General features: G+C 39.1%; 1 long non-coding RNA gene across 2 annotated transcripts in view; it reads right to left on the bottom strand.

Moving 5' to 3' along the window:
- Positions 1-425: 425 nt before the first annotated feature.
- LOC122207382 overlaps positions 426-11,502 on the bottom strand; it is a 301,136-nt gene continuing 290,059 nt past the window's right edge. For both annotated transcript variants that reach the window (XR_006196817.1, XR_006196807.1), the window contains one exon: positions 426-507. This is a non-coding gene — a long non-coding RNA (uncharacterized LOC122207382). The remainder of the gene's footprint in view (positions 508-11,502) is intronic.

Here is an 11,502-nt window from a genome sequence, read left to right as displayed (position 1 = left end):
ATATAATTTTACCCATAAATCTGAGTATATATGTGCAAAAGATAAATATTTCTAAAAACTTTTATTATAATTTTATCTGTCAGCACAAAACCATCATCACATCTAAAAAAATTAATGATTTCTGGTTGCTGTGCCTAAGTATGGTCTTTTCTTTACATTACTTAAAATTTATATTGATTCTGTATCTTGATATATTTCTTTAGTCTTGGAAAATAATCAGACATTATCTCTTCAAGTTTTCTTTCTGCCCTATTCACTCTCTCCTTTCTTGTGCAACCCTAATTACAAGATTCTTAGAACTTCTCTCTGTATCATTTATGTCCCTTGCAAATCTTTTATGAAAAAAAAAAACCCAGAGAAACCTGAGTCTGAGAGTTCCTCTAAAATATATTTGGGAGGATAATGGACATAATTTAAAAATTTTTCCCACCATCTCCAGAAGCTGTTATGTTCTGATTCTGGGCTTTCCATCTTCAGGGTGTCATAAAGAGCCTTTATACGGAAGGCCTGAAAAAAGAACATGGATGAAAATGGGAGTTTTTTGACACCTGGAACAAAATCTCACCACTCAAGTTTTTGTTTTTGGAGACAGATGTAGGAGGAGAATGGCAGTACGGGCATGAAGGTGGCAGGAGGTTGGTGAAGAGGGCAGAGGATACAAACTGACAAGAATGTGGGTTAGTTTTCAGAGACTGGAGTGGGGTGCCAATCTAGGCGACAGCTTTATGAGTACTGGGAGCCTGTCCCCCTTGTCCTCATAGTGAGGTTTTCTGATGGGGAGTTGAAGTGGGGCATGTTGATGCTATGAATAGCGAGCATTTATGACTATCTTAAATGCTGACTTATGGGGTACCTGGCTGGCTCAGTCAGTGGATTATGCAACTCTTGATTATGAGTTTGAGCCCTATGTTTGGTGTAGAACTCAATAATAATTTTAAAAAGTTAACTTAAGAGATCTCTGGTATAGAAGAATGGTGTGGCCCATCTTTGGATGGACTAGGAGACTTAAGCAATAAGCATTTCATGTGTGGCCATGATGGCCTGACGATCAGGAGAGATTTACCCTATTCTCAGGGCACCACCCTGGAGGAAAAGGCAGTCTCCCAAATGTGAGCTGGAATATCCTGATACCTCTGGCTGGTGGGGGCTGAGCAATACTTTTTCCAAGTGGAGCATACCCACTAACGTGATCTATCTTGCTCTTGGATGTTATAGAACAAATTCATACCTTGTTTTGTTATCCAGAACCTACTGTTATCATCCAGGTGTACTATTGTCTTTCTCAACTTAATCTACTTTTTTTTTTAAAGATATAGAAAGTAAATTTAGGAGTGCTCTTTTATCCCTTGACTTCCTTTGTTAGCAGCTATACTAATCTTTAGGAAACTTCAAAAGGATGTATAGGAACAAAGGGAAAAAAAAATCAAGACTCCTATTCTGAAGTGCAGTAGACCAGAAGGAAGAAAGAAACCTTGACAGAAGCAACAGGTAGTAGCAATCAAAGGTGAATTAGACAGAATAATCCTCAGGGCAAAAGAAAGGAATGATGTTGCATAGGCTAGATCAAAGAGTGGGGCCTGAGGTGTATGCTGGCAAGAGACTTTCATCTATTCTTTACCAATTAGACTATCCCACACATTTACCCATCACCCCCAGTCTCTGTCTTCACCTCCTGTCTGTGATTCATCTATTATGCTAGAACCCTGACCCCAAATAACAGTGGCCATTGCTGGTGGCTTGTATTTAGGGCAAGAAAGTCTAACTCCTATTGCCCAACAGGGAGGGAGGTCTGCAAGAAGAATTAAAGAGGGTGTTACTGAAGCTGTGTCAAAGGCATGAAAACGCAGAACTCTCAGTGAATTTTCTCATTGAAATATTGTGCATAGTTTTATAGTATTATTTAGTACAGGTGTCTTATGATACTGTTAAACTGTTAACACAACTATAAGATGTGTAAAACAGGCTTTTATGGCCTATTCTAAGCATCTAACCACTGAGTATACCATTGTTTCTTTTTAAAAAATTTTTTTATTTATTTTTGAGAGAGAGAGATAGAGCACAAGTGGGGGAGGGGCAGAGAGGGATGGAGACACAGAATCTGAAGCAGTCTCCAGGCTCTGAGATGTTAGCACAGAGCCCAACGTGGGGCTCAAACCCACAAACAGTGAGATCATGACCTGAGCCGGAAGTCAGATGCTTAATCTACAGAGCTACCCAGGCGCCCCTATACCATTGTTTCTATGGTATTTTAGAATTCTATGGTATTCTATGGAATATTGAAAATGCTTTCAAAATCCCACAACATACTGAAAAAGAACCTTTGGAAACAATCTGTTTGCAAATTGGATTGGCCTGCCTGGGTTAAAGAGGCTCACCCTGCTTCTCAGCTTTAATGTCTATCCCAGTACAAAGAAGACAATGTCTTATAGTGACAGACAAGTCACCTACTCTGAGTTTAAATAAAGATAAAGATTGGTTCCTTGTAGCAGAGCCTGTCTAAGACAGGCCATATTTAATGAAATATGGCATTAAATGGGCCTGCTTTAAAAGAAAGTTTGTACAAAGTTCTGTAATATTATCAAACCATCTGTATTTACTTTTGTCTGAAAGCAAAAGTTTCATTCTTAGTTTGGGTCAAAAATGGCATTGCTCATTGTGAAAAAGGGTGTGACTATCACCAAGTAAAAAGTAAATAAAAATGGGGTTTTATTCTTTTACTGGTTGCCTTTTCAATGGAGAATAAATTAAATATGTAGAGTCAAAAGTGAGGTAAAGAAGCGGTGGTTGATAGTTTAGTCCTGGTTTATGTAACACTTGTTTTTCTTTTACATGAACACATTATACCATCTATCAGGACAAATTAATATGTCTTGGGCCTTTAAAAACTAAAAAAAAAATAATTTTAATGGTTCCAATAACAGCTCCAGATGAATGCTGGAAAACAGATACTCCAAACTGTCGAATAGCATATGTATTACTTGGCTCTGTTATAACTGAAAGTAAATGCTGCTTTTGTGTGAAGTCTCCTTGACTGCCAGAGGAAGAACTGTAACACATTTATTGAGAACAAAATTGGAATGGGAATGAGACATGTTATAACAGAATGGTACCTAATTCCCTCTTGCCACTTGGACTGAATTAAAATAATAAATCATTAGGACAATAAAGGGTTCTTGGTTAAAAGAAGGAATAATTTAATTAAAGAGAGTATTTTTAAATGGCAAGTTCATACATATATCAACTGTGGTATGAGGATCTTATTTGAAAAATAAGATTTTTTCTTATCATGTGTGGAAATAGATTTAGATCCCATATAACTGTGTGTGTTAAATGGAATAAATATCAAACAAACTTCAGAGACCAATTTAACTGTGGCATGCATTTACATGAAAGGGCAGTTCCTACTTGCTGTTTACTGCAGGTGAGGGGCTTCAGGATGCAGTCCTGTGTTTGAAAAGGATGAATCATGCCATTATCTATTGCAATTAATTGCTAATGTTTGTGAAAACCACAGCATGTTGCAAAGCAGGACTGAGTAATCCATGATGACCTTTTGTGCTATCAAAGCTTTATCAATTAGAAGCCCTTGATTGTAAATTCAGAGAACACTCAGTGAGTGCCATCAAAGAAAAATTATACTTGGCTTCTTATGCAATCTATTTTGCAGGGTGGGGGGTGTTCCTTTTCCTCTAAACTGAATCCTCTCTAGGGTACTGTTTCCAAATCCACAAAGTGAAGCATATTCAAAATGTTTTCCAACTTCAAGGAGTATTGTGGTTTTTATAAGCAATAGTGAGAATTATAGAAAAATAGTGGTTATATTTTCCTGATAAATGCCTTTCTTCTTGAGGCCCCCGCACTGGCTGCCTAACTTCCTCCTTACTCTTTCCCCCATCTATTATATTTTGTTTATTCTGGGCTTGTATGACCTTTCAAAAACGTTGTTAAATGCTTCTAAATCGTTAATTAAAGCCCTTATTTTACTAATACTTTTCACTGTGAGTTAGTCTTAAAATAGTTGTTCGTTCTCATTCACTGATCTCCAGATAGGATTTTTCAGTTCTTACTCTCCCTCATGCTACTGCGGTTTTGGACATTGTTTAATTCCTCCTTTTTGAAATTCTCTGCTCTTGTGTCTTCTATGACCACATTGTCCTGGCTCTTCTTCTGTTTACTTTGTCCTTTTTCTTCTTTTTAAAGCTGACTTATCTTTTTTATATTCTCCAGTTTGATCATTCCCAAAGGCTAAGGCCTCAGCTTTCTTTTCCTCCTCTACTGTCTCAGCAATCTACTCCAACTATTTTCCAGGCTCCAGGTCTGCATTTCCTACTGCTGTTGAACATCTCTACCATCTACATCAAAAGCATCCAAAATCAAATTCACAATCTTCCTCTTCCCAGATTCAGGATCCTAAATTGTTACCTAAATTACATCTCCTTACCAATTTCTCTTGAGGGATTACTGCTACTGAGTCCTCGTGTTGGCACTAAGTTATAGTTCTTTCTCCTACCTCCTGCTAGCATGGGCTAGTCTACAAGAATGCACTTTTGGTTTGGTTTCTATTTATAATTGCTGAGGAGTTTATGGATCAGTGGGGTAGTTCTGGTCTCAGCTGGCCTCATTCGTGAGTCTGTGGTCAGGTACGGGTTGAGTAGATGGCTCTGCTGACCTAGCTTGGGCCCACTCACATGTTTTGATGTCTGCTAGCTATAGTTTGGTCTTTTATCTTGTTATCTTTGTGCTCAAAAGGCAGCCCAGGCTTGTCCTCATGGCAGAGACAAGGTTGTAAACCTCTGACAACTCATCTGAACTACAGTGAGAGGCCTGGTGGCCTATTCGTTCAAAGCAATAGGAAATGGAGTGAGGGAAATGGCCCCTGGATAAGAGCTGGTATGGAAGGCATGACAGATGCTGAGAGGAGTGATAAAGCTGCGGAGACTAACTCTGCAGTGGCAGCCCTCAGTGAGGAAGCAGAGCAAGTTAAGAGTCTGTACACATAGGTGGGAGCTGACAGAGCATGGCACACAATTCAGTGTGCATTGAATATATTGATAGCATAATTAATGGCCTTCCTGTATTGTGAGCCTTCTCAGCATGACTTTGCAGCTTTTTCCATGCAGAGGAGGAAACTATTCCACCACCCCTTGAATCTGGGCTTGCTTGGTCAATACAATATACATAAAACCATAAAATCTCTGCACCTACGTCTTAAAAGCCTTAAGGCCTTAAAAGGCTTCCCTTTCTCTATTCCCACTGAAAGGTGAATTGCTTTTGCTGAATGCTAAGTAGTTAGTCACTATGGAATGTTCACTCATTTGATCACAGCTATATCAATATTACTCTGAAAAACAAAAAGGATATATACTGAAAATGACTATATAGAGAAACAGATTTTTAAAAAGTTAGTTTACTTTGAGAGAGAGAGAGAGAGAGAGAGAGAGAGAACGCGCGCGCACACACAGGTGCCCTCAAGTGGGGAAGAAGCAGAGAGAGAGAGGGAGGGAGAGAATCCCAAGCAGGCTCTGCTGTCAGTGCAGAGCCTGACATGGGGCTCGATCCCATGGACCTTGTGATCATGACCTGAGCCAAAATCAAGAGTCAGCTCAACCAACTGAGCCACCCAAGTGCCCCAGAAAGATTTTTTTTAAAGACCCTGACTGAACTATTTAGTTATATTGGTGTCCTCCTAACCCCCTCAGTTGGGAGCTCTTTTAGTTCTTCAACTGAGCCATGTTTTTCTGCTTCAGGGCCTGTTCCTCATGCTAGGCTCCTGATAAAATGTCATCTTTTCATAATATCTCCCCTAAACACTCTATCTAAAGTTGGTTTCACTGTTTTAATTTTTTTTCTATTTTTAGTTCTTTGTTTTTATAATTCATAATTGATAATTATTTTGGTTTTTTTTCTCTTTTAGTCTCTCTAGTTAAACTGTAAGATCCATGAGGATCTAGTGTATGACACATATTAGGGACTTAAATAAATATTTGTTGAATGAATCAATAACTTGGAGGGAGACACCTTGGGGTAGGGGACTAAACTGGGTCTGGGGGTGGTCAGACAGAGCTCAAGGTCAGTCTATCTGAAAACCCCAAGGCTAGTGGTTAACAGTCAAAATATAGTATCCAAAGGAGAGTGATTGATGAGATTCAGTTTGGACTGTTATCTAAGGGGTCTTTTCTGGTGAGTTAAGAAAAGGCAGTAGGAGTCTGTGGGGTGGTGGGATAGTCTTACTCATACTTTTATGGGATACTCATATGCAGATGGTAGTATCCTAGTTGTCCTACTCAGAACTACCTTAAGTTGTTATTGGTCCTCAGTCAGTGTCTAGGGGAATAGGCTAGAAGGCCTAAAGAGGCTGGGCATGTTGCTGTCAGTCATCTCCCTCCATTAGGGTAAGAAGGGACATGGGTTTAGGGCCAAGTTTAGGACATGGGTTTAATTCAGTTATTTTCATTCTAAGTAATAGAAGCTCTCAAGTCTTCAAATAAGGTAAAGGAATTTCAGCTGAGTGGGAGAAACTCACAGAAGCCTGGGACAACCTAAGCCTCATAAGAAAGCAGAAACCACACTACAAGAGAGTCTCAATGAAGCTGGAACAAAATTTCAGGTGGCTCTTTGGATCTCAGTATCAGGAGTTCACAGATCTTTAGACCAGGTCTCTGCCTTTAATATAAGTCAGCAATTCTCTGTGCCTCTTCTTTTTTGATGTTATCTCCCTTTCTCCACTTCTAACTTGCTCCTTTTCTTCAACAGTTCTTAAGTCTGAGTCAGACTCATCCATGGAGCTTTAAAAATTATCTTAGTCAGTTCAGGCTACTATAACAAAGCAAACAAAATGGATGCCTCATAAACAACAGAAATTTATTTCTTACAGCTCTGGAGGCTTGAAGTCCAAGATCAGGGTGCTGGCATGATGGAGTTCTGGTAATGACTCTCTTCTGGCTTCTTTTGTAAGGATACTAATCCCATTCATGAGCACTCTGCTCTCATGACCTAATCACCACCCAAAGGCCTCATTTTCTAATACCATCACCTTGAGGGTTAATATTTCAAAATATAAATGTTGGGGGGAGACATTTATTTATTTATTTAATTTTTTTTAACGTTTATTTATTTTTGAGACAGAGAGAGACAGAGCATGAACGGGGGAGGGTGAGAGAGAGGGAGACACAGAATCTGAAACAGGCTCCAGGCTCTGAGCTGTCAGCACAGAGCCCAACGTGGGGCTCGAACCCACGGACAGCGAGATCATGACCTGAGCCGAGGTCGGCCGCTTAACCGACTGAGCCACCCAGGTGCTCCGACAGACATTTAATCTATAGCAAATATATACATCTAATCCCATCTCTGTAGATTCTGACACAGAACATAAGCTGAATAAAGATAAGGGTTTTATTTGTTTTCCTCACACCTGTAACCTGTGCCTAGAGCAGTGCTTGGCACATAGTAGATGTTCAAAAAAATATATGTTGGGTAAATAACAGTCTATAGGATGGGGCCCAGATGATTGAGTTTTTAAGTTTCTTAAGTCATCTTGATGTGTGGTCAGGTTGACAACTACCATAGTATACTTGGTTTCTCTTATCTACCTTACAGATTCATCTTCAGAATGTCATGGCTTGTCATGTCATGTTCATGGCTTCTGCTGTATTTCATGGCTTTTTTCTCTGCATCATTTCAGTTTCATATCTCTTTACTAACGGCCTATTTCTCTGTATTTTGCAATTCACTATTAATAAGAGTGATTGGTCTAGCTGATCTCTGAATAGATTTCCCACATCGGAGGCCTGTACAGTTAGCTTGCAGATTGGATGCCCTTGCTTCTCTCTAGCCTAATTACTTGTAGCCAAGAAGGAGAGAAATAGAAAGAACAGAACCACGTGGTATAAAACACAGCAGCCTAATAGACTGTAGGTGTGGCAGGTAATATGACTGGGTTGTCTAGTACAGAAGGCTTAGTTGTATCTCCATATTTTTACTAATTATAATTAATGGATTAAATATCTTTGAGTGCCGTACGTACCAGGTGTTGAGTGCCTTACATGTCGGGCACAGGAAATAGTAAGCAAGAGAAACATGTAGTCTTCTCTCATTGAGCTTATTCTGTGATAGGAAGGACAGGCAATTAATAAAGCCATTAAAACATAGGATGATATAAAAGAAAATTGGATAAGTTGGACCCCATAAAAATTGAAATCTTTTGTTTTTCAAAAGACCCTTAGAAGAGGGTGAAAAGGTAAGTTTTTGCCTGGGAGAAAATATTTTCAAAACATATATTTAATAAAGGACTTGTACCAGAATATACAGAGGACATTTTAACACAATAATAAAAAGTCAACCTAATACAAAAGTGGGAGAAATATTTGAACAAATACTTTACTAACAAAGACATATGAATGTCACATAAACATATGAAAAGACGTTCAACACCATTAGTCATTAGAGAAATGCAAATCAAAACCACAGTGTGATACTGTGCAGCGACTTGAGTAGCTAAAATTAAAATGACTGACTACACCAAGTGTTGTCAAGAAGACAGAACAACTGGACCTCTCATATATTGGTGGGAATGCAAAATGAAACAGCCACTTTGGAAAGCAATTTGGCAGTTTCTTATAAAGTTAAACATATATTTACCATATGATCCAGCAATTCTACTTGGAGGTCTTTGCCTAGGAAAAATGAAAATATATGTCCAAAGACTTGTAAGTAAATATTTATAGCACCTTTATTCACAATGTCTCCAAACTGGAAGCAAACATTTTGGAAACAACAGGTTAATAGATAAACAAACTGGTATATCTATGTGAAGGAATTCTACACAGCAATTTAAAAAAAAAGGAATGAACTACTCTTATATGAAACAAGGATGAATTTCATTCAGAAGTATTCCATTAAGTGAAAGAAGCCAGCCACAAATGACTGCCTATGTGTGCATGTATGATTCTATTTATGTTTATGGAAAAGCAAAACTACAATGGCAGAGCAGATCAGTGGTTAATCTGAAGGCAGAGGTGCTGGGGGGAGGACTGACTAGGAAAAGCACAACGGAATTTTTGGGCTAATAGAAATATTCTATATCTTGATTGTGGTGGTTGTTACACAATTGATACATTTGTTAAAATGTATTAAATTATACACTTAAATTGGCTAATTTAATTGTACATAAATTATACCTCAACTAAGCTGAGTTTTAAAAAAGAAAAATGAAGTGTAATAAATGCTTGGATTGGGAGAGGCATGATGCTCTGGGAACACCATATAGGTCACTTCACAATCCAGGAGAGTCTGAGGGGGATTTTCATGGGATGATCTACTTACTCTCAACATGAGTAGGAATATGCCAAGCGCACAGGGCTAGGTGAAAGGGAAGAGGGTTCTACAGAGTCAGCAGCAGAGGCTCAGAGGTAGGAGAAAACAAGAGACTTCAGAGATGTTAGTGAAGGAGGAAGGAGGAACACTGAGTGTAGAAAGGTAGGATGGGGAAAGTAAGGACTTTTAAAGTCATGTTAAGTTTGGATTTTATCCTAAGAGTGACTGACGTGTTGTAAACCCTTCTTATGACAGAATTATACGATGTTATTTCTGATTTGTAAGAATGTCTCTGTCTGCTGTGTGAATGGGTTGGATGGGAAGACCTTGATCAAGAGGACATCAGATGATAGTGCCACAAATTGGGGGAGTTACGAGGGGGATGGACAGAGGTGGGTGGATTTCAGAAATATTTAGGAAGCAGAATTTCGTGCGGGAGTTGAGGGTGAAGGAAGAGCCATCAAAAATGGTTCTAGGTTTCTAGTTTAAATAATTGGGTATGTGGTGGTGCCATTCACTGAAATAAAGAATAAAGGAGCCAGAAAAGGTTTGGGGGAAAATTCATGACTTTAGCTTTGTACATGTTGTTTTGAGGTGCCTGGGAAGCATTGATGCTGTGTTTAGAGGTGGTTGGATATATATATCTGTTGCTTAGAAGACAGATCTCGGCTGCAGAAATATATATGTCATTTCCATGCAGGTGGTAATTGAAATCATGGAACTGATAACTGAGGAGATGGATGAGTAGGTGAGGAAAAAAGAAGCCCACGGCACAATCCCAAGAAATTCCCATGCTTAAGGGAGAGGTAGGAGGAAAATTAGGAGAGCACTGTATTATGAAAGCCACTAGAAGGAGTGAATGGTCAACAATATCAAATGGAATTGCTTCATTAAAGAATTTGGTGACTTTTAAGGTTCTTGATTAATATGTATTATGGAATTTTTGAGAGATGGACTTACAGTAAAAGATGAATCACTGTTATGCAACCATTAAGAAGAAAAAGAAAGTAACTAGTTTGATGGCCTGTGAAAAGGCAGGGCATTTCCTACACAGATGGAAGAACTGAGAGTTTTCTATCATTTTGTTTTGTCCTCCCTTTGGATTTTCCTCACCCGTTAGAGACTTTTAGAACACTAAACATTAAAGAGCTTCCAGAAATCCCCTTATATACATTCTGGGTGGAGAAACTTGCATCAGATATTCCCTTATTTACAAAACTATGAGCAAGAACCTACTTTTTCAATGTTTGCTTAATAAGTACTATCCACCTTAATTCCCCTGTTCCTTTTGGTCTCTTTCACTCCTCGAATGGGTGTGACTAGCTTGAAGAGATCAATGGGAAAAGGTTTTTGATCCCCCTACCTTAAGCAAGAAGTGTTTGTTGAGCGGGCAAGAGTATCAGTCACTGATGCACAGAGAAATTGTTTTTAAGTGAGTTCCAGTTGCTTTCAAATTGATCTTTTTTTAACATTTTATTTTATTTTTTGAGAGACAGAGAGAGAGAGAGCATGGGCAGGGGAGGAACAGACAGAGAGGGAGAAACAGAATCCAAAGCAGGCTCCAGGCTCTGAGCTGTCAGCACAGAGCCTGATGCAGGACTCGAACCCACGATTGCCAAATCATGACCTGAGCCAAAGTTCGATGCTCAACCGAGCCACCCAGACACCCCTGATTCCTTTTTTTAAAGTTTACTTCTTTATTTTGACAGACAGAGAAAGAGTGGGGGAGGGACAGAAGAAGAGAGAGAGAGAATCCCAAGCAGGTTCCACACTGTCAGCACAGAGGCTGATGTGAGGCTCCAACTCACAAACTGTGAGATTATGACCTGAGCTGAAATCAAGAGTTGGAGACTTAACTGACTGAGCCACCCAGGCACCCCCGAATTGATCTTATTATCATGGTCAGCTTTAGAGGTCCATTGGAGAATGCTGGAACAAAAGTGTCCACTTCTCCAGATGCTATCTTTCCCTTTCCTTTTTTGTAATTGCCTTCTCCCCCCAAAAAAGGATGATATAGAAAGCTTTTGAAGAGCTGGAGTTAGAACTGTTAAAGATTCAATAGAAGAGTATTTTTAAGGAGCCAACTGAAGGTCATGGCTATAAGAGCTCAGATAGAAGAGCCTGGGAAATGGCTATAGGGCCCTTACTAAATCATGGTTCTAACCAATGACAATTTCTGTTGTCATTTCT

The sequence above is a fragment of the Panthera leo genome, chromosome A2 (assembly GCF_018350215.1).
Source record: "Panthera leo isolate Ple1 chromosome A2, P.leo_Ple1_pat1.1, whole genome shotgun sequence".
In the NCBI taxonomy this organism is placed as follows: Eukaryota; Metazoa; Chordata; class Mammalia; order Carnivora; family Felidae; genus Panthera; species Panthera leo.
The sequence above is the reverse complement of the archived record's forward strand: the minus strand, read 5'-3'. Positions and strand labels throughout refer to the sequence as shown.